Source organism: Lissotriton vulgaris, chromosome 11 (assembly GCF_964263255.1).
Source record: "Lissotriton vulgaris chromosome 11, aLisVul1.2, whole genome shotgun sequence".
Taxonomy (NCBI): domain Eukaryota; kingdom Metazoa; phylum Chordata; class Amphibia; order Caudata; family Salamandridae; genus Lissotriton; species Lissotriton vulgaris.
In genome coordinates, this window is record NC_141699.1 from 1,066,616,336 (window position 1) to 1,066,639,163 (window position 22,828).

At 51.4% G+C, this 22,828-nt stretch overlaps 1 protein-coding gene across 4 annotated transcripts in view; it reads right to left on the reverse strand.

The window, feature by feature from the left end:
• The window catches only part of FAM131A (family with sequence similarity 131 member A), a 469,936-nt gene that overhangs the window by 149,556 nt on the left and 297,552 nt on the right, over positions 1-22,828 (reverse strand). The window contains exon 1 of one of the 4 annotated variants that reach the window (XM_086944448.1): positions 21,625-22,451. The exons of 2 other annotated variants lie outside the window; for them this stretch is intronic. The gene's annotated coding sequence lies outside the window, so the exon portion shown is untranslated. Of the gene's footprint in view, positions 1-21,209; positions 22,452-22,828 lie in introns of those variants that run through there. One more of the 4 variants, XM_086944447.1, reaches the window with a different exon arrangement.

Here is a 22,828-nt window from a genome sequence, read left to right on the forward strand (position 1 = left end):
AAAAAAACTTATGATGAGTGACCCAACTGCCAAGGCGGAATGTATCAGGTGCGATGAATATCCTCTAATACAAGTTTTTGGGGAACAACATGAGAGCTTTGGTACCTACTGCACCAAAATCTGCCTGTGCTGGTAAAACTGGGCTTTTTTGGCCCAATAAATATCGATAAATCAAAAACTCATAATTGCTTACATGTGTGCAGTGCTTAATTTGAGCCAGTGGTTTCTGGTGCTAGGCACCAGTATTTAATTGTCAATACCGGTGCTTATGACAGTCTACCATATGGTGGCGCTGTTTATCTAATATAGAGACGAGAACAGTTGGTTATTAATTTATTATACCTTAAAACGGCTATTACCTGGCTTACAAGCCATTACTACAGTTTGGGGGGCCTGGAACAGGCTGAATTGTCACACTTGTAGGGTTTAACGCGTACTAGTTGTTTTGGTACTGTCATAGGCAGCGCTGACACGATCAATGGGCTAGTGCAAGCTGCAGAGGCCTCATGACCAGGTCCCGGCACTTATTTTTCCACAAATTAAGCACTGCATTTGTTGTGACATAAATTAGAGTATATAGGTAATTAACCGGCCACTCGTAAAGAGAGACGGCCTGCGTGTGAAATACTGCACACCACAAAAGTACACATGGAAACAATGCAGGTTTATCTGGCATGCTGCTTTTTGTAGGAAATGCAGCATAAAGGTTCTAGAGCCGAGGGCGGGTCTGGTGAAAGAGATACAAAACTGTACAGTGCATTAAGCACATGAATGTATCTTTTCTACTGTGCCTTACAGAGGATAGGAAAAAAAAACTTGGCCTCCAAGGCTGCCATAACTTTATCAGCGCCATTTAAAAAGCAAGCATGGCTGCTGGGCGCGCTGACAGCTGCAGGCATTCACGACACCAGACGCCTGCGCAGCAGCACAATAAAAGCCGGCTAATTGCCGCTGCTTATGAGGGGGGCTTGACACAGATGCAATTATCTCTCTGTGCAGGCGCCCCCCTCTGCCAGCAAGATGTAAGAGGGTGACAGGGCCGGGGAGCTGCCGGAAAAAACAGGCAGTCACTGACTGCCGCCCTGCGCAGGCAAGGCTCGCTACACGGCTTAGGCATAGATGCATCAAGGTAAAATCCGCTCGCAAAGGGGCAGATTCTCAGAATCTGCCCCTTTGCGACCGGTATTATTGCATTTGGGATGCATCGTCCCAAATGCAAAAATCGCAAATTAAGAAATCGCAAAATTGCGATTACTTGCATTTAAGGAATCTCAGATTGAGATTCCTTAAATGCAATGCATTAAAGTATAAAAAATAGCGATTTCGCTAATAGGGCACGCAAATTACCATGAAGTTGAAATTCATGGTAATTTGCAAAAACTTTGAATGTTGCGCACACACATGCCCTAAGGGCATGTGTGTGCGCAACATATGTGCACAGATCAATTTCAGGGGTGCAACAGAGTGTCCTTTGGACAACCCTGCACCCTTGAAATCGTATTCTCAATTTGCGATTCGCTAATTGCGATTCGCAAATTGAGAATGTCTTCCCATTCATTCCTATAGGCCTCTAGAACCATAGGAATGAATGGGGAGGTATTCCTTAATTGTGACTCGCAATTTGCGAGTCGCAATTAAGGAATTTTAAGAAATCGCTATTTTTTTAGTGATTTCTTTATGCATTGGATTTTGCTATTCCTTAATAGCGAATCGTTATTTTTCGCTATTAAGGAATAGCAAAATGGGTTCTTGATGCATCTGGGGGTTAATTTGTAAAAAAATAAATAAGTGCCGGGCCCTCGTCGGGAGCCCACCTCAGTTGCCACACATTGCCACTGTACGTACACTACTACTATCACACTGCTACAAGTTAACAATTCAGACTGTTCGAGGCCGTCAAAGCTTTAAGAATGGCTTGGGTGGCAAGTATTAGTTGTTTTTAATGTATATTGAATTAGCAAACAACTGTTTTCCTGCTCATCTTTAAATTACACAAACAGCGCCACCAAGTGTGGTTTCCGGAAATTAAGTGCTGGTGCCAGCAATTAAGTAATGATGCCGAGGCCCGGAAACCAACGGCTCAAATTAAGCCCTGTGCTGCTACCTTTTACAGCTAACCAAGCACTGTCAAAGCCAGCAGGCATAGCTTTCGCACGTACACCACAGGACAAAGATTTGTCACGTGTGAAGCCTGTTTCAAGTGATGCCTTTATTCATGGTCTTGAAATTATGTGATTCTGTGGATGCAGAGTTTTCCTGCATAAATATGGATTTGCCACATTTGCCACTTATGTCTTGCAAAAGAAGGATGGATTTAACCCAGATCTCTTGACTGGGGGTTAATGTTTGGTTTGTTCTGCATTCTGTCCATCATTTGTGTGTCTTTACCTTTCCCGCCCTAAGTGTCCAGAGTATGCTCAGACGAGGGTCCTGTGTTCACTGAGCCACTGGATTCAACAGCATTGGTAGGTTTTCTTTCTTTATTTATTTTAAAAACTTTTTAGAACAATAATTCACAAACATAAAAATCACAAAAACCGAAACACTGCTTTGATAGTTTTACATTTTAAAAGTGATTTGTGATTTTGGTCAAATATATCATTGTGATTTTATGTATGTGAGTTATTGTTATAAAAACAATTATAAAAAAACGAGAATACATGCCAATGTTGTTCGGATATTATATTTGGTGTGTATAAGAATTGTACAAAGATATTTTGGCGGTACCCTGTATCTTTAAACTGCCGGTGCATGTCCATGGCGTTTTTGAGCATAGTGCCCAATCTTTGATTTAGTATATATGGAAAGAAAATTTATTTTTTGGCCAAAAAAAAAAATAGACAGAGTATAAAGGATGATGATATCAATTCAACGACCTATGTGGTATGGACATTCCTATTACATAAAATGATGGTGCTCAATGGCCTTTGAAAGACATTTGGGTACCAAAGACATCTTTTATAAAAACATTCTGATGAATATCCTTATGCTGAATGTAATGAGTGGTAATGTACACAACTGATTAACTATTGTTTTTCCTATTCCATCTTATATACCTATCAGCACCATGTTTCTGTTTTTTACATCTTGATACAAAAGTTGTGTTGTATTGTAATTGCATTTATATAGCGCTTACTACCCCTGACGAGGCGTCAAAGCGCTTTTTCAGTGAGTAGCACGCTTCTCCGGAACCCATAAAGGATTAGTGTTGAATTAATATAGTGAAATATGAAAGTAATTTGAGTGGTGGATATTAGTCAGTTATTTGGATTGAGAAGGATAGTGGAGGGATAGAAGAAGAGGGAAAAAGGTTTGCATTTATATAGCGCTTGTTACCCCTGATGGGAATACATAAATACAAAATCAAACACAACGAGAGCCTGAGTAAATAGAGAGCTTGGAATTAGTAGGGCTGATGTAGTTAAAACTGGGAGAGAAGTGTGCAGGCTAGGCAGGCCCTGAATACCTTACTTACAATCAAAAATGTTTATGTTACAAAACAAATATGGCTGCTGTTTTGCAAACTGTGATTCAACAGTGACCTGAATAACCGTTTCACAAATTGATAACTATAAAACTTTCTGGGCGAGAATTTATCCCCTCCACCCTCCCGACATCGGCAGTCTGTACTTTTTGGGTCTGGCTACAGGAAGTGTTATCTGGATGTAGACCTCATGTAGTCATTTTTTTCAAAATGTACAATAAGTATCCGTACAGACAGAGTAGGTTTTTGGATAGCTCATTTTAGACATTGGATTTCACAGGTGTCTGTTCAAGGTTTGGCATTGCTTGGATGGGCTGTCCATCAAGGGCACAGCAGTTCAAGTATGTTAAAACTCTTCTGTTTTTGATCCTGTTAGATTTAGGAAGTCGTCTAGAAGTCCTTTCGGAAGACTGCATACTTCATTTTAGTTTTTTTGGGTCATTTTTGGATGTATAGTGTTTTATTGCCATTTTCATTCTTGGAAGACCAATACTTACATATTTTAAGAAAAAACGCAATCCCTTGTTACCCCCCCTTCCGCCCCACCCCCGCTGGCTCCAATAAAGTTACATTGCAATGTCTGAGTTCTGTACATTAATGAAGGGTCAACAAGACATCTCAAAGACAGAATTTCTATTATAGCCATTGCATGATGTATAGCATACCTCTTCTTATAACCCCCACCTTGTCCACGCAGTCGCCGCATCTGTAACGACACGCGCATCTTAGGGGGTAACTCGTTCGGGAGAGCAAATGATTGGGTGAGCGTCGCTGCCCAGGCCTGTGGGTCATCCACCAGCTTAACCCCTTCGCCACAGGGCTAATTCCCCCCCAGTGCTGGGGAGAGGGGGGCGCGTGCAGCACCACGGTGCTTGTGACGAGCTCGCCTTGTCACGCTGCACGGTGGCGCAGAGCTCACGACGAGCTGAGCTTGTCATGACCACGCCCGTTTCCGTGAAATGCTCAGCACAGCAGGGGAATTATCCCCGCCTGTGAGCGCAGCGCAGGTCATGACGAGCTCAGCTCGTCATGAGTACAGCGCCACCGTGCAGCTGAGCTCGTCATGAGCACGGAAGGTGTTAATTTCACTACGCGGGCAGACTTCTTACTTGTAATTTGGATCAAGAATGAATTCTTTAGTTCATTTACTTTGGTGACAAATTGTATTTTATTTGCTGATTGTGTTTTTAAGGCATGCTTTCATTTTGGATGTGCAACTGTGGGAGAGGATGTGGCCTAACGGCTAGAGCGGATGACCTTGAAGCTGGGGAACTGGGGTTTCGAGTCTCGGCAACGACACTCAACATCCTGTGATTCTGGGCAAATCACTTAATCTCCCCGTGCCTAACAAAATAAATGTGCCCTTGTGTAAGGAAAATAGTGCTCATGTAAAGCTCTCTGATACCGGATATCTTGGGGTCTAGTTCGCGCTATATAAAAAGGGTGAAAAGCTGTCTTAAAAACAGTGAAATGCACCAATCCCCTCTGCGTTTGTTACCCTTTGCTCTCACTGTAACTTATTAGCTTAATGGATTTTTTTGTTCCTAAAGTAAACGCAAATGTAGCCTTCTTTAGAGATGCTAGAGAAATGCTGCCCCTTTGTTGAAAGAATCTACTATTTAAATGTTTGTCATGTAAGACTTTTCAGCTCAGTTCATCACTTCATCTTCTGTAAATATGTAAATCCGTATTTGTAAAGCACAAACTACTCACTCTTACGGGTCTCAAGGCGCTGGGGCCGTTGTGGAAATTAAGTGAGCTATTGCACAGAGTCACATGAAGCTGAGCTGAGCTGCCGCTGGATCGAACCGTTATGTCTTGTTATGTTATGTTAATTTTGATTTATATAGCGCCAAATCACCAACAGGTCTCTTAGCACTTGCTTTGGGAACCCGTCCTGGCTTTCCCTGCGAGATAACCCCTACTGGGCATCCCCAAGGTGAAGACCAGGCATCCCATCGCGGTGGGCCGTAGTGGAGATTAAGCAAGCTATTGCACAGAGTTGTAGAGTGTGAACCCATGATTCGAGTAGGCACCGAGGCGAGAATTATCGAGTCTGTGGACATTTTTGAGGTCAAGACCCTGCCGCGTTGGGAATTGAACCCTGGTCCCGGGCCTGACCTCTGCATCAGGGTCTGCCGCTCTAACCAGTGAGCCACACTTCTCCACAACCGTGGACCCTGTGCTCCGAAGGCAGCTGCCCTGGCCGCTGCACCACACCTATCCCTTTCATTACACTCTTCTTTGAGGGTACCCCTAAACTCTGCTCATCTTGTCTGTTCGATATAGGGACCCGGCTCCCAGTAATTACACTTCAATAGACCAAGATGCTTCTTCGTTACGAGGTTTTATTTCTAGGACATCTGGGGGCAGCACACACAAAGTCACTCAACTATTACCAATCACTTCTCTTGGCTAAAAGCCAGGCCATCTGCTTTGCAAAGGCTTGCTTATACATTACTTTCATTTCCAACCCTTGCTACATTTTGCTACCTTTTCATTTATTATATCAGATAGATAAGCCCTGTGCAATACGAAATTCACTTTTTTCCCTTGACGGTGCATGTCACCTACCAAGGGAGGACACTCCTGATGGATAGAAAAAGGCAGATGGAATGAAGAGGTTTCTCTTCTGTTCATATTATTGTGTTTTGTTAAGAAATGTTTCCTAATACCATAAAGCCAAAACTCTTCAAATGATGCAAACAGACATAAAATATCGAATAAATCGTGTCAAAGGGGAGGTTGTGCCACCGCAGTCAATGTTGTACTGGAGGGATGAAAGTTTGAACTGTTATGTTTGTCACTGCTCTACTGCAGCCCATGCTGCATCAGTGTGTGAAGGAAGCTTGCCCAAGTGAAAACCATGCTGTACTCGTGTGTAAGGGAAGGAATGTACTGATGGAGTGCAATCTTTTCCTTTGCCTCAAGGAAGCTTGCACTGCTGCAGCCCATGTGTTAGGGGAGCTTCCACTGTTTCAGCCTGTGGTGTATAAGTGTGAGAGACGCTTGCACTTCTGCAACACATGAGTGACCGAAGCTTTCACTGTTTCAGCCTGTGGTGTATAAGTGTGAGAGACGCTTGCACTTCTGCAACACATGAGTGACCGAAGCTTTCACTGTTTCAGCCTGTGGTGTATAAGTGTGAGAGACGCTTGCACTTCTGCAACACATGAGTGACCGAAGTTTCCACTGTTTCAGCCTGTGGTGTATAAATGTGAGAGACGCTTGCACTTCTGCAACACATGAGTGACCGAAGCTTCCACTGTTTCAGTCCATGGTGTATAAGTGTGAGAGACGCTTGCACTTCTGCAACACATGAGTGACAGAAGCTTCGACTGTTTCAGCCTGTGGTGTATAAGTGTGAGAGACGCTTGCACTTCTGCAACACATGAGTGACAGAAGCTTTCACTGTTTCAGTCTGTGGTGTATAAGTGTGAGAGACGCTTGCACTTCTGCAACACATGAGTGAGTGAAGCTTTCACTGTTTCAGCTTGTGGTGTATAAGTGTGAGAGACGCTTGCACTTCTGCAACACATGAGTGACCGAAGCTTCCACTGTTTCAGTCCATGGTGTATAAGTGTGAGAGACGCTTGCACTTCTGCAACACATGAGTGACAGAAGCTTCGACTGTTTCAGCCTGTGGTGTATAAGTGTGAGAGACGCTTGCACTTCTGCAACACATGAGTGACAGAAGCTTTCACTATTTTAGCCTGTGGTGTATAAGTGTGAGAGACGCTTGCACTTCTGCAACACATGAGTGACCGAAGCTTCCACTGTTTTAGCCTGTGGTATATAAGTGTGAGAGACGCTTGCACTTCTGCATCCCATGAGTGACTGAAGCTTTCACTGTTTCAGTCCATGGTGTATGTTTGTGTGAGAGACGCTTGCACTTCTGCATCCCATGAGTGACTGAAGCTTTCACTGTTTCAGTCCATGGTGTATGTTTGTGTTAGAGAAGCTTGCGCGGCCGCAGCCCATGAGTGACTGAAGCTTTCACTGTTTCAGTCCATGGTGTATGTTTGTGTGGGAGTTTGCTTGCACTGCTGCAGCCCTTGAGTGACCGAAGCTTCTACTGTTTTAGCCTGTGGTGTATAAGTGTGAGAGACGTTTGCACTTCTGCAGCCCATGAGTGACTGAAGCTTTCACTGTTTCAGTCCATGGTGTATGTTTGTGTGGGAGATGCTTGCACTTCTGCAGCCCATGAGTGACTAAAGCTTTCACTGTTTCAGTCCATGGTGTATAAGTGTGAGAGACGCTTGCACTTCTGCAACACATGAGTGACTGAAGCTTTCACTGTTTCAACCTGTGGTGTATATTTGTGAGAGATGCTTGCACTTCTGCGCTCTATCGGCTCTTTCGACTCACCCCGTACATTCTATGTTGTGAGGAAAGCTTGCACTACTGTCACTGTGACTGTTCCCGGTCTTCGTCTGTGCACGTGTGAGAGTGCAGGAGCGTCTTACACCAGTTTATGATCAGGGCTCGAGTCGGGGTACCACGCGGGTAGACGGCATCCCCCCACTTATTTTACCAGGTTTATACCAGGTGGACGCTGTCCCCCCCACCCATGCCCAAAAGCTGGACTTCCCTCTTTGGCCTCTCTGGGGCGAGATCGGAGCAAACTCCGCATGCTGCTCACGCACTGGCTCCTCTGATGCAATCTCATCTAAGGGGTGAGCAAGGGGATGCAATGAGTCAGATGGTGCAAGCCACCTTTCGTGACGTCACTCCTGTTGTGACATCACTTCCGGTGACAGCGTCCCCCCACTTCTTTTTTTAGGACTTGTGCCCTGTCTATGATACACTGTAAATGTGAATATTGTAAGTTTTCAACTGAAAATATACAAATGTTGTCCTTTAGAGCATTGTCATAAAATGCTTCTATGCCGGAAGGCATAGAGAAAGAGTGATGGAGGGGATTGCTTTTTTCTCTTATGATGCCCAAGTGCAGGAGGAACTTCTGTGGTGGGAGACCTCGTGCCGACTGATGTCACAGTAAGACAGGTGCATTCGACTCAAAGAAATAACAGCAGCGCCAGGACTTTAAATGGGAAGAAAAAACTGTGGTGGGGTGGGGGAGGGGTATTTTAATGGGGCGTGGCCGATGTAATTGAGGGTGTGGCTTAAAAACATGTAAACTGAAAATCTGTGTTCAGCACAGTGTGCCCTGACTGGTAATTTGCTGCTTCTCTCATTGCATCCAGATATATAATACAACAAGTAACATTACACCTACAAGAAGCCAGAACTATTGGCTTTGTCAATGGTTTTCAGTTGCATTTGATAAATAAGCAATAACAATTCTTCGTTGTGTATAATATTGAAAATGTTTCAGTTCTGAAAGGAGACTGTGAAAGAAGTACACCGAGTCTCTTTGAAGTTATCTCAAAGGCTGTGAAGCGTGGCACTACTGCAGAGTTCAGATTTTTTTTTTCACCCTGAGGGTGAGGGCAAAAATGGGGGGCCCGATAGGGTAGAACTGCCTGTGCTGAGCACTGGTAGGAACCGGCCCACTTAAAGCTCCATGCAACGCATGCACGGCAACGGGGGCTGGCCTAGGGCCACTGAGAACTGTGCAGTCCGGTGCATGGCAGACACCCACCCTAGCAGACACCCCGACTAACCGTTCATACAGTGTCCATGACCCCTACAGACCCTGCCACACAGCAACCCAACCCAGTGGAATCTCTCGCACAAACCCTGCGACCTAACTAAAAGCCCAGACACCCCCCTCACTACCAGGGCCGGACTGGGAACCAAAACCGGCCCTGGCAAACTGCTCGGCCAGCACCCCCTGGGGTGACGGGGCGCAGTCGAGCAGTTTGCGAGGGCCGGTTGAAGCTGATTTCGTTACAGGGGGCCGATATTGCCAACCCCCGGTAACAAAAACGTCCCCCCAGGGGCCGAAAAAAGGGCACCCACCCTAGCGGCCCACTGGGGAAACGCCTGGTGCCCGCTACGGCCAGTCCGACCCTGCTCACTACGTGTCTCCTGACTCCAACCGTCTGACCGACAGACACAATGTTCTCTGCTCCGAACTCCTGCCCCCCAGCTTGACTCTCTCAATGTATTACTGCAATATTTATTTCGCTTTATGTGAAGTAAGTGGTTCACAGCGCACACACAACGTACTGAAATCCCCACTGCCCAAGGGCGTACAGCACTTAAGACAGTGCTTTAGGGGGGGCGGGGGGGGGGAGTTACTGTGCAAACGACAGCAACCTTCACACCACTGCGGCAACGCCGGCACCTCCACACACCGAGTAGCGGGGCCAGCCCCTCCACACACCGCTCTCCACCACACACCGGGCTGTGCCTTACTTCACATATGGTCCTGCACAATGCACATCTCATAAAAAACACAAGTGGGGGGACTAACCAGGTTAGGCAGTATGCAAGTGAAATTCTGACTCATGCCGTCACAGCGCATGATGTCACGACGTGTGACATTGCACGTGACATCACAGGAAATGACCTCACAGGAAGTGACATCACAAAAAGTGACCTCAGATATTAAGACCTCACACATATGTTTATCAGGTATATCATGAGTACATGTAAGCGCATTACGAGATTTAACAAATGAGATTTGGCGTTGGGGTTGTGGCAAAAAAGTGGCGCAATCCGGACACAAAATCGGGGCCTCAACTAATACATTTATTTTTTTAAACCCTTCCACAAAGAGATTGCCAACAAGGAGAAGCATGGCTGTGGATTTGTTATGCTTAATTGGTTGCAAATTCTAAATTTAAAAATATTTGATTGGGTTCAGGCATCTGCGGTGAAGGTGCCCAGTAAATCCCAGGGAATAGTAACAATGGTGAGATAACTCTGGAGTTTAACGCATTTGTTGGAGAGATCTGTGTTTTGTGAAGCCCCAGATTTGAACCAAAGTAGTGTAAGGTTAATGTGTCTCCTGCAAAGCACAACACATTACATGCAGATGACAGATTTTTATTGTATGTAGATAGTAAAGTGGGTCACTGCTTTTAACACAGAGGTCCTTTTGTTACCTGCAGTTCATACATTGTAATCCTTGTAATATAGCACAGTGAGCTATGGACATGTGACTCCTACACCTTTTAACCCTGCCTCATGTAGCTAATCTTGCATATTGATTTACACATGTGTATGATTTATTGTCAATGTATAGTGTGTGTTACATAAAGCACTCTTTTTAGAAAAGGGGGTGGTGATGAACAGAGTGTCTGAGTTAAACAGAACACTCTTACCCAGTCCAAAGATCAGGGCTTGATCCATCACCGTTATTTATCTCACTGCCCCATCCCAGCTCAGAACCTGGCTATATGCAAATCAGTCTGTCCCTGGCCCAGTGCATCATGGGAACAGGGCAGACTAAACTACCAAGCCAATTCTTCACCAGAAAGGAGACAAGCTACCGGGGACCGGTTTCTGGCATTTCAGCCTTCTTCGGCCCGGCTTGCTTGAATCCTGATGGAGCAGTGAGAAAGGGACTCATGTCTGAGTATACCATGCCACACCTATAGAGGCCAAAAACGATTTAGAAAAGGGGGTGGTGATGAACAGAGTGTCTGAGTTAAACAGACCACTCTTACCCAGTCCAAAGATCAGGGCTTGATCCATCACCGTTATTTATCTCACTGCCCCATCCCAGCTCAGAACCTGGCTATATGCAAATCAGTCTGTCCCTGGCCCAGTGCATCATGGGAACAGGGCAGACTAAACTACCAAGCCAATTCTTCACCAGAAAGGAGACAAGCTACCGGGGACCGGTTTCTGGCATTTCAGCCTTCTTCGGCCCGGCTTGCTTGAATCCTGATGGAGCAGTGAGAAAGGGACTCATGTCTGAGTATACCCTGCCACACCTATAGTGGCCAAAAACGATTTAGAAAAGGGGGTGGTGATGAACAGAGTGTCTGAGTTAAACAGACCACTCTTACCCAGTCCAAAGATCAGGGCTTGATCCATCACCGTTATTTATCTCACTGCCCCATCCCAGCTCAGAACCTGGCTATATGCAAATCAGTCTGTCCCTGGCCCAGTGCATCATGGGAACAGGGCAGACTAAACTACCAAGCCAATTCTTCACCAGAAAGGAGACAAGCTACCGGGGACCGGTTTCTGGCATTTCAGCATTCTTCGGCCCGGCTTGCTTGAATCCTGATGGAGCAGTGAGAAAGGGACTCATGTCTGAGTATACCCTGCCACACCTATAGTGGCCAAAAACGATTTAGAAAAGGGGGTGGTGATGAACAGAGTGTCTGAGTTAAACAGACCACTCTTACCCAGTCCAAAGATCAGGGCTTGATCCATCACCGTTATTTATCTCACTGCCCCATCCCAGCTCAGAACCTGGCTATATGCAAATCAGTCTGTCCCTGGCCCAGTGCATCATGGGAACAGGGCAGACTAAACTACCAAGCCAATTCTTCACCAGAAAGGAGACAGCATATGCCTGTCTTAACCCGTTCCATGTTGGCCGACGCGAGCACTACTTCCCTGGTGCTGCGCACGACCGTTGGCCGATGCAGCCCGCCGACCTAATGAAATACCCGCACCAGGGCGGAATTTGCGCCGCGGTGAACGGGGTAAGTACCTGTGAAGAGATAAGCTGTGAGTGGCATTTACATTTAAGTGTGAGGTTTCAGGCGGCTCCAGTCAGGATATTCAAATAAAAGGAGGCCCGCTGGCCCCTTAACTGCGGCTCAGCTGGAGGTGAAAAAAGCTCCCTCGCTGCCTGCACGTTGCTGCTGGGAATGAAAGCAAACAATGTGCAGGCGCTGCTGACGGGACACGTTCAGCATATTTCTGTGGGGCCCAACTTCTTGGCATGGGGGACAGTGTGCACCCTGTGGAAAGAGTGGGTGGACGCCGTCTACCCGCGTGTACCCCCGACTTGTGCCCTGGTCCCGCACCACCCTTCACACACGAGGCACTAAGACTCCCACCACCTGAGTAAGAATGCTCCCAACTACTGCAACTGCTTCTAGTGTGGGAGCTGTAATGAGCATTGGCACAAGCAAGGAAAATACCCCCCCCCCCCCGAGTGAGCTGGCTGGGTAGGTACATACAGCTATAATTCGGTTCACTTGGTCTATAAGGTCTCCGGTCCCCGGTGCTACAGCACACGCTGAACAATTGATAAATATGTCCGGGCTGTGACAACTTCCACAGCACCTCATCAGGGGTAGTAAGCGCTATATAAATGCAATTACAAAATAATTTTATTCTTTTCTATCCCTCTCCCTCAACCGCCTAGTTACGGCATTTATATAGTTTAAAGTATTGCACACTTGATAAGCCCTACTCAGCCAATACCGTTACATTCTTACTTTCAATTGGATGATCTTGTATTTGTATCCACATATTACCTTTTCGATATGTAAATGTATTTATTTAATGAACTGTGTAATTTAATGTATTAGCAAATTAATACTTTCATAATTTCAGATTTCAACCTTTTTTTTTGCATTACGTTAGCTTGACACCTAGTAGTCACATATTTAATATTTAATGATGATTGTTTTATTTGTGCTTAATATCATGATTTATCCTTATCCAGTCCTCACTTACATTACTATATATATTCTGATGCATTCGTTTTTTTATATACAATTGTATTTATCAATATTTCTATACTGCAAAGTGCTATACATTCTGCTACTTTATGATATGATTTCTGTTCTGTATTTATGAAATGCTAATAAAAAATTTCGACACAAAAAAAATAAATGCAATCACAGTCTACTGCAAATCACCCCAGGAAGTAGCAGGTTCCAAACAGAGGGCACACTTTCCACTCACCAGGAGACAACAACTCTCACACCAGGTTAGTGCCATCAAAGTTTTCTGGGGCCAAAGAGGAGAAATATGTTCAGGCCCTTCCTCAAATCAGCTTTAAATGTATTATCCATTTTATGTTAACTTAAGTCCTCGTGCTGCCAAACAACAATGAATTATTCATTGTATTGTATTGGAATTGCATTTATGTAGCACTTACTACCCCTGAGGAGGCGTCCATGACACTTTCAGAAGTGGGGGCACTCAAAAAAAAAGTGGAAAGATCCGGCTGTCTGACATCTAGCACCGGTGAGCATCAAAAGTGAGCCTGAACAACCATTGGTAAAGAAATTCATCTTTGCACTGGAATCTAGATTTTTTTTATCTTGCAACAATAACATTTTGTGTGGAATTCAGAGTCTCACCAGCCTGTTCCTCGCGCTGTAGGAAAGACATGCTCTGATGTCACCGTTAAATAGGGTGGCATGGAAAGAACAAAGATGACGTAAAGAGGCAGAGGTAATGTAGAGACAGGGGTGAGGCTGATTCAGAGGTGAGGCTAAATCAGAGGGAGAGAGAGTAAGGGGTGAGGCTGATGCAGAGGGAGAGAGAGTGTGAGGAGAGAGAGTAAGGGGTGAGGCTGATTCAGAGGGAGAGAGAGGAGAGAGAGTAAGGGGTGAGGCTGATTCAGAGGGAGAGAGAGCGTGAGGGAGAGAGAGTAAGGGGTGAGGCTGATTCAGAGGGAGAGAGAGGGAGAGGGAGAGAGAGTAAGGGGTGAGGCTGATTCAGAGGGAGAGAGAGCGTGAGGGAGAGAGAGTAAGGGGTGAGGCTGATTTAGAGGGAGAGAGAGTGTGAGGGAGAGAGAGTAAGGGGTGAGACTGATTCAGAGGGAGAGAGAGCGTGAGGGAGAGAGGCTGATTCAGAGGGGGAGAGAGTGTATGAGGGAGAGAGAGTAAGGGGTGGGGTTGATTTAGAGGGAGAGAGAGTGTGAGGGAGAGAGAGTAAGGGGTGAGGCTGATTCAGAGGGAGAGAGAGTGTGAGGGAGAGAGAGTAAGGGGTGAGACTGATTCAGAGGGAGAGAGAGCGTGAGGGAGAGAGGCTGATTCAGAGGGGGAGAGAGTGTATGAGGGAGAGAGAGTAAGGGGTGGGGTTGATTTAGAGGGAGAGAGAGTGTGAGGGAGAGAGAGTAAGGGATGAGGCTGATTCAGAGGGAGAGAGAGTGTGAGGGAGAGAGAGTAAGGGGTGAGGCTGATACAGAGGGAGAGAGACTAAGGGGTGAGGTTGATGCAGAGGGAGAGAGAGTAAGGGGTGAGGTTGATACAGAGGGAGAGAGACTAAGGGGTGAGGTTGATGCAGAGGGAGAGAGAGTAAGGGGTGAGGTTGATTCAGAGGGAGAGAGTGTGAGGGAGAGAGAGTAAGGGGTGAGGTTGATTCAGAGGGAGAGAGAGTGTGAGGGAGAGAGAGTAAGGGGTGAGGCTGATTCAGAGGGAGAGAGAGTAAGGGGTGAGGTTGGGAGAGTTAGGGACCCGAAGGTATCCGGGCGCTGTACAAGTGACCCAGCTGGGTAACATATGGACACATTCATTTTTGTTAGGTTCGGGGACATTAAGTGATGTGCCCAGAATCACAGGATGTTGAGCGTCCCTGCCGAGACTCGAACCTGGTTCCCCAGCTTCTATGTCGACTGCTCTAGCCATCAGGCAGGGCTATAACTGGGATGAAAAGAAGGGGGTTGGGGGTTCTCTCAAAAGGGCGTGGCCGATGTAATTATGTGGAGGGCTTAAAAGCACCTACGCTAAAAATCTATGCTTAGCTTAGTATACCTCCCGACTGGTATTTTGCTACTTACGTCATTACAGTCAGATATATAATACAGCAGTAACATTATAATTACAACAAGCCAGTACTATTGATTTTGTCAATGGTTGTTTGCAGCGTAACATGAATAACCAACAACTATGGCTTCCTTGTATATCAGGGGCATAACACAGGCCCCTGCAGCCCCCGCGGTGCGGGGGGGGCCTCAAGCTCCAAGGGGCCCCCTCGGCACTGCACTCTGGCCGGAGAGCTCCTGATTGAGCTCGGAGGGGGCCCCCTCACTTTTCATATCGCCAGTGTTGTATAAAATAATTGAAAATGCTTCAGTTCTGAAAGGATGAACCTGTGACTGAACTCTAACGAGTCTCTTTGAAGTTACGTCAAAGACACTGAACGGTGGCGCTGCTGCAGAGATAAGATTTAGGTTTTTGATCCTGAGGGCAAAAATGGAGAGCCGGATAGGGACTCGTCTCTGCACCTGCTTTTTAGAACTGCCGGTGCTGAGCACCGGCAGGACCGGCCCACTTAAAGCCCTACCGTTGGGCCACATCATCTCCTCTACAGTTATGTCAACAGACTGTACTGTGATGGTACTCCACGCAGCCTTTCTTGGCTCCATCCACTCACCTGTTTCCACAGCAGACTACACAACTTTCCACAGACCGGCTGCAGCACCTTTCATCCACCTTTTGCCCACTTTGGCAGCAGCACTTTCCCACATGAGTTGACAGCACTTTCCACACAGGCAGCAACAGGGTCCACAGCCTTGGCTGCAGCACGCACCAGACTGTAGCGCGCCCCCCCCTCCACACACACACACGCTGGTACAAGCTAGGATTCACCCATCAACTGCAGTACCCTCCATGCACCGGACTGCAGCATGATGCACGCGCCAGCCTGCAGCACCCTCAATGCACCGGACTGCAGCGCCAGTCTGCAGCACCTTCCATGCACCAGACTGCAGCATGATGCACGTGCCAGCCTGCAGCACCCTCCGTGCACTGGACTGCAGCATGATGCATGCGCCAGCGTTGCAGCACCCTCCATGCACCGGACTGCACCATGATGCAAGCGCCAGCCTGCAGTACTCTCCATGCACCGGACGGCAGCATGATGCACGTGCCAGCCTGCAGCACCCTCCATGCACCGGACTGCAGCGCCAGCCTGCAGCACCCTCCATGCACCGGACTGCAGCATGATGCACGTGCCAGCCTGCGGCACCCTCCATGCACTGGACTGCAGCATGATGCACGCGCCAGCCTGCAGCACCCTCCATGCACCGGACTGCAGCATGATGCACGTGCCAGCCTGCGGCACCCTCCATGCACTGGACTGCAGCATGATGCACGTGCCAGCCTGCAGCACCTTCCGTGCACCGGACTGCAGCATGATGCACGCGCCAGCCTGTGGCACCCTCCACGCAGCGGACTGCAGCATGATGCACGCGCCAGCCTGCAGCGCCCTCCATGCAGCGGACTGCAGCATGATGCACGCGCCAGCCTGCAGCGCCTTCCGCAGCATGATGCACGAGCCAGCCTGCAGCACCCTCCGTGCATCGGACTGCGGCATGATGCACACGCCAGCCTGCAGCACCCTCCATGCACCGGACTGCAGCGCCAGCCTGCAGCACCCTCCATGCACCGGACTGCAGCATGATGCACGCGCCAGCCTGCAGCACCCTCCATGCACCGGACTGCAGCGCCAGCCTGCAGCACCCTCCATGCACCAGACTGCAGCATGATTCATGCGCCAGCCTGCAGCACCCTCCATGCACTGGACTGCAGCATGATGCACGCACCATACTGCAGCATGATGCACGTGCCAGCCTGCAGCACCCTCCATGCACCGGACTGCACCGCCAGCCTGCAGCACCCTCCATGCACCGGACTGCAGAATGATGCACGCGCTAGCCTGCAGCACCCTCCATGCACCGGACTGCAGCATGATGCACGCGCCAGCCTGCAGCACCCTCCGTGCACCGGGCTGCAGCATGATGCACACGCCAGCCTGCAGCACACTCAACATGCACCAAACTCCCCGGCTCAGCCCTTTCCACACCCCAGGCTGCAGCGCACTCCACATGCACCACAATCCAGCTGAGCACTTTCCACCCCCCATCCTGCAGCACCCCACACTAGATTGCAGCACTCCCCACACACCACGGTGCAGCCCAGTTCCCACACTTGACTGCAAGCCCTGTAATGCCCCGGCAAGAACACCCTCCACAGACCAGGCTACAGCACCCTCCACAGACCAGGCTACAGCACCCTCCACAGACCAGGCTGCAGCACCCTCCACAGAACAGGCTATAATAAAAAACACATACACAAGGCTGCAATACCCTCCACAGACCAGCCTGCAGCACTCTCTTTACAACAGGCTATAACAAAAACCACACACACGAGGCTGCAGTATCCTCCACAGACCAGGCTATAACAAAAAACACACACAAGGCTGCAGTACCCTCCACAGACCAGCCTGCAGCACTATCTACACAACAGGCTATAACAAAAACCACACACGAGGCTGCAGCATCCTCCACAGACCAGGCTACAACAATCACACACACAAGGCTGAAGCCCCATCCAAAGGCCAGCCTGCAGCACTCTCCACAAGCAAGATAAAGCAAAGTCCACACACACGAGGCGGCAGCACCCTCCACAGACCACCCTGCAGCACTCTCCGCACAGCAATATGAAGCAAAGTCCACACATACGAGGCTGCAGCACCCTCCACAGACCAGGCTATAACAGAAAAAAACACACACGAGGCTGAAGCACCCTCCACAGACCACCCTGCAGGACCCTCCACAGACCACCATGCAGGACCCTTCACACACCAGGCTACAAAATACACACACACGAGGCGCAGCACCCTCAACGGACCAGGGTGAACAGCAGTTCACATATACTAGGCTGCAGCACACTCCACAGACCAGCCTGTAGCTCCCTCCACATACCAGGGTGAAAAGCTAATCACACATTCTAAGCTGCAGCAGTTCCTACATTTCTGGCTCGAGCACCTCACACACACTGGCCGCAGCGCACACAGAGCAGACTGCAGCACCCCCCAAATAAAGGGGTGCAGCACATCCACACACTCTGGGCTGCAGCACCTCACACACCAAACAACATTCTTTGCCACACGCCAGCGCCTTTCACACACCAGACTGCAGCCCCGCCAGACGCCGGAACATACCACATGCCACACACCGGACAGCAGCTTCCGTCCTAACACATTCCACTCCGAGGCGACCCCCTGCACACCTGGGCTGCTGCTCCTTCCCAACACCGGGCTGCTGCACCCACCCAACACCGGGCTGCTGCACCCACCCACCGGGCTACTGCACCCACCCAACATCGGGCTACTGCACCCACCCAACACCCGGCTGCTGCAACCACCCAACACCGGGCAGCTGCACCCACCCAAAACCGGGCTACTGCACCCACCCAACACCGGGCTGCTGCACCCACCCACCGGTCTACTGCACCCACCCAACATCGGGCTACTGCACCCACCCAACACCCGGCTGCTGCAACCACCCAACACCGGGCAGCTGCACCCACCCAACACCGGGCTACTGCACCCACCCAACACCGGGCTACTGCACCCACCCAACACCGGGCAGCTGCACCCACCCAACACCCGGCTGCTGCAACCACCCAATACCCGGCTGCTGCAACCACCCAACACCCGGCTGCTGCACCCACCCAACACCCGGCTGCTGCAACCACCCAACACCGGGCTGCTGCACCCACCCAAACCCGGCTGCTGCTCCCACCCAACACCGGACAGCTGCACCCACCCAACACCCGGCTACTGCACCCAACCAACACCGGGCTACTGCACCCACCCAACACCGGGCAGCTGCACCCACCCAACACCCGGCTGCTGCACCCACCCAACACCGGGCTGCTGCACCCACCCAAACCCGGCTGCTGCACCCACCCAACACCCGGCTGCTGCACCCACCCAACACCCGGCTGCTGCACCCACCCAACACCGGGCTACTGCACCCACCCAACACCCCCACCCAACACCGGGCTACTGCACCCACCCAACACCCGGCTACTGCACCCACCCAACACCCGGCTGCTGCACCCACCCAACACCGGGCTACTGCACCCACCCAACACCAGGCTACTGCACCCACCCAACACCCGGCTGCTGCACCCACCCAACACCCGGCTGCTGCACCCACCCAACACCCGGCTGCTGCACCCACCCAACACCGGGCTACTGCACCCACTAAACACCCCCACCCAACACCAGGCTACTGCACCCACCCAACACCCGGCTGCTGCATCCACCCAACACCGGGCTGCTGCACCCACCCAACACCCGGCTGCTGCACCCACCCAACACCGGGCTACTGCACCCACCCAACACCCCCACCCAACACCAGGCTACTGCACCCACCCAACACCCGGCTGCTGCACCCACCCAACACCGGGCTGCTGCACCCAGCCAACACCGGGCTACTGCACCCACCCAACACCCGGCTGCTGCACCCACCCAACACCGGGCTACTGCACCCACCCAACACCGGGAGAGAAGGGCTGTCCTGACAGACCTGTTCGAAGACCCTTTCAGCACCTGGACAGCTCCAATGGTGCACGTGCTAGAACAATGCCCCGGCCACTCGATGCCATGTCCACCCTCTGGTGCTCCCAGCTCAACTGCTCCCACCCAACACCGGGCTGCTGCACCCACCCAACACCCGGCTGCTGCACCCACCCAACACCGGGCTGCTGCACCCACCCAACACCCCCACCCAACACCAGGCTACTGCACCCACCCAACACCGGGCTACTGCACCCACCCAACACCCCCACCCAACACCGGGCTACTGCACCCACCCAACACCCGGCTGCTGCACCCACCCAACACCGGGCTACTGCACCCACCCAACACCCCCACCCAACACCAGGCTACTGCACCCACCCAACACCCGGCTGCTGCACCCACCCAACACCGGGCTACTGCACCCACCCAACACCCCCACCCAACACCAGGCTACTGCACCCACCCAACACCCGGCTGCTGCACCCACCCAACACCGGGCTGCTGCACCCACCCAACACCCGGCTGCTGCACCCACCCAACACCGGGCTACTGCACCCACCCAACACCAGGCTACTGCACCCACCCAACACCCGGCTGCTGCATCCACCCAACACCGGGCTGCTGCACCCACCCATCACCCGGCTGCTGTACCCACCCAACACCGGGCTACTGCACCCACCCAACACCGGGAGAGAAGGGCTGTCCTGACAGACCTGTTCGAAGACCCGTTCAGCACCTGGACAGCTCCGATGGTGCACGTGCTAGAACAATGCCCCGGCCACTCGATGCCATGTCCACCCTCTGGTGCTCCCAGCTCAACTGCTCCCACCCAACACCGGGCTGCTGCACCCACCCAACACCCGGCTGCTGCACCCACCCAACACCGGGCTGCTGCACCCACCCAACACCCGGCTGCTGCACCCACCCAACACCGGGCTACTGCACCCACCCAACACCCCCACCCAACACCGGGCTACTGCACCCACCCAACACCGGGAGAGAAGGGCTGTCCTGACAGACCTGTTCGAAGACCCGTTCAGCACCTGGACAGCTCCGATGGTGCACGTGCTAGAACAATGCCCCGGCCACTCGATGCCATGTCCACCCTCTGGTGCTCCCAGCTCAACTGCTCCCACCCAACACCGGGCTGCTGCACCCACCCAACACCCGGCTGCTGCACCCACCCAACACCGGGCTGCTGCACCCACCCAACACCCGGCTGCTGCACCCACCCAACACCGGGCTACTGCACCCACCCAACACCCCCACCCAACACCGGGCTACTGCACCCACCCAACACCGGGAGAGAAGGGCTGTTCTGACAGACCTGTTCGAAGACCCGTTCAGCACCTGGACAGCTCCGATGGTGCACGTGCTGCAACACTGCCCCGGCCACCCCATGCCATGTCCACCCTCTGGTGCTCCCAGCTCACCTTCTGCACCCGGCGGTGCGCCCCACAATCAACACACTACCAGCGAGGCACCCTCTGCTCCCCACGCCTATCCCCCCCCCCCCACCCCCACCCACTCCCCACTACGCTGCTCGCCTGACAAATGTGGACGGCTGCGGTCTCACCTCAGAAAACCAGACGGGCGCCCCCGGCAGCTCTGGCACCTCCAGCTGCACAGAGCTCAGTGGCTGGATCCGGCTCTGTCAGAGTGCTATATGCATCTCCTTGGTTACGGCAGCTGTCTCCATCAGGGCGCTATACGCAGCTCCTTGGTTACGGCAGCTGTCTCCATCAGGGCGCTATATGCATTTCCTTGGTTACGGAAGCTGTCTCCATCAGGGCGCCATAGGCATCTCCTTGGTTACAGCAGCTGTTTCCATCAAGGTGTTACATACAGCTCCTTAGTTACAGCAGCTGTTCCCATCAAGGCGCTATGTGCAGACGCTTAGTTACAGCAGATGTCTCTATGGGAACCCATCGGTTTTAAAAGAGGTCTCGCCGAGACCGCCGACAGCGGGATGTTAACTACCCCAGACTAACCTTTGCAGCTTCTCGAGAGTAGGGCTCGCCTCTCACAGGGGCCAGGCCTTGTCTCTAGTCCTGGGGTACATGCTCTCACATTAGGACGGCGTCTCTCCGGGATGATGCTTGTAGCGCCTCGTGGCCCGGATCTGTGCGCCCCAGGCTGGTCCCCAGAGTCTCCGTGCTTCCACACAGCCTGCAGTTCAGGGTGGCTCTCTCCGGAGTGGCGAGTGCCGCTGGCATTCGTTCAGTGCGTCCCTAACTACAAGTTCTGTTTCCCGCCGGATGGCATCTGTTGCTCAGCCCCCGGGCACAGGTTCGGTCCCTCACAGGCTGTGTCTACAGGCCCGGTCCCTTCAGGGCAACCCCCAGTCACAGGTTATTTTTTCCGCAGAATGTCCTTTGCAGTTCATGTTCTGTCCGCGCAACCTTCAGGGGCGGGGTTTGGTCTATCACAGGATGGGGTCTCCTGTAGGGCGCCCATGGGCTACAGGTTCCGGCTCTCGCGGGATTCTTGTTCGGTCAGTACCTTTACGCTGGGGAAGGTTCTCTCTCTCCAGGGGGCAGCCCCGGTTCGGTCAGTGTCTCGGTCAGCGACAGGCCTCGTCCTCACAGGCTGGCCCTGTGTGTGAACCCGCAGTCCTAGAAAGATAAATGAAGCTCCCCCGAGGACAGGCGCCGGCTCTCCAAGGGTGGGTGGACAGGCGCCCGCTCTCCAAGGGCGGGTGGACAGGCGCCCGCTCTCCCAATGTGTTATGGCCAGGCTACCACTCTTCCACGCTGGTGTGGACAAACTCCCGCTTTCCAAGGGTGGTACAGGCAGACTCCCCCTCTCCCAGGGTGCTACAGGCAGACTCCCGCTCTCCCAGGGTGGTACAGGCAGACTCCCCCTCTCCAAGGATGGTACAGGTAGACTTCCCCTCTCCAAGGGTGGTACAGGCGGGCTCCCGCTCTCCAAGGGTGGTACAGGCGGGCTCCCGCTCTCCAAGGGTGGTACAGGCGGGCTCCCGCTCTCCAAGGGTGGTACAGGCGGGCTCCCGCTCTCCAAGGGTGGTACAGGCGGGCTCCCGCTCTCCAAGGGTTGTACAGGGCCAGGCAGACTCCTGCTCTCCAAGGGTGGTGCAGGCGGGCTCCCGCTCTCCAAGGGTGGTACAGGCGGGCTCCCGCTCTCCAAGGATGGTACAGGCGGGCTCCCGCTCCCCAAGGATGGTGTAGTCGGGCT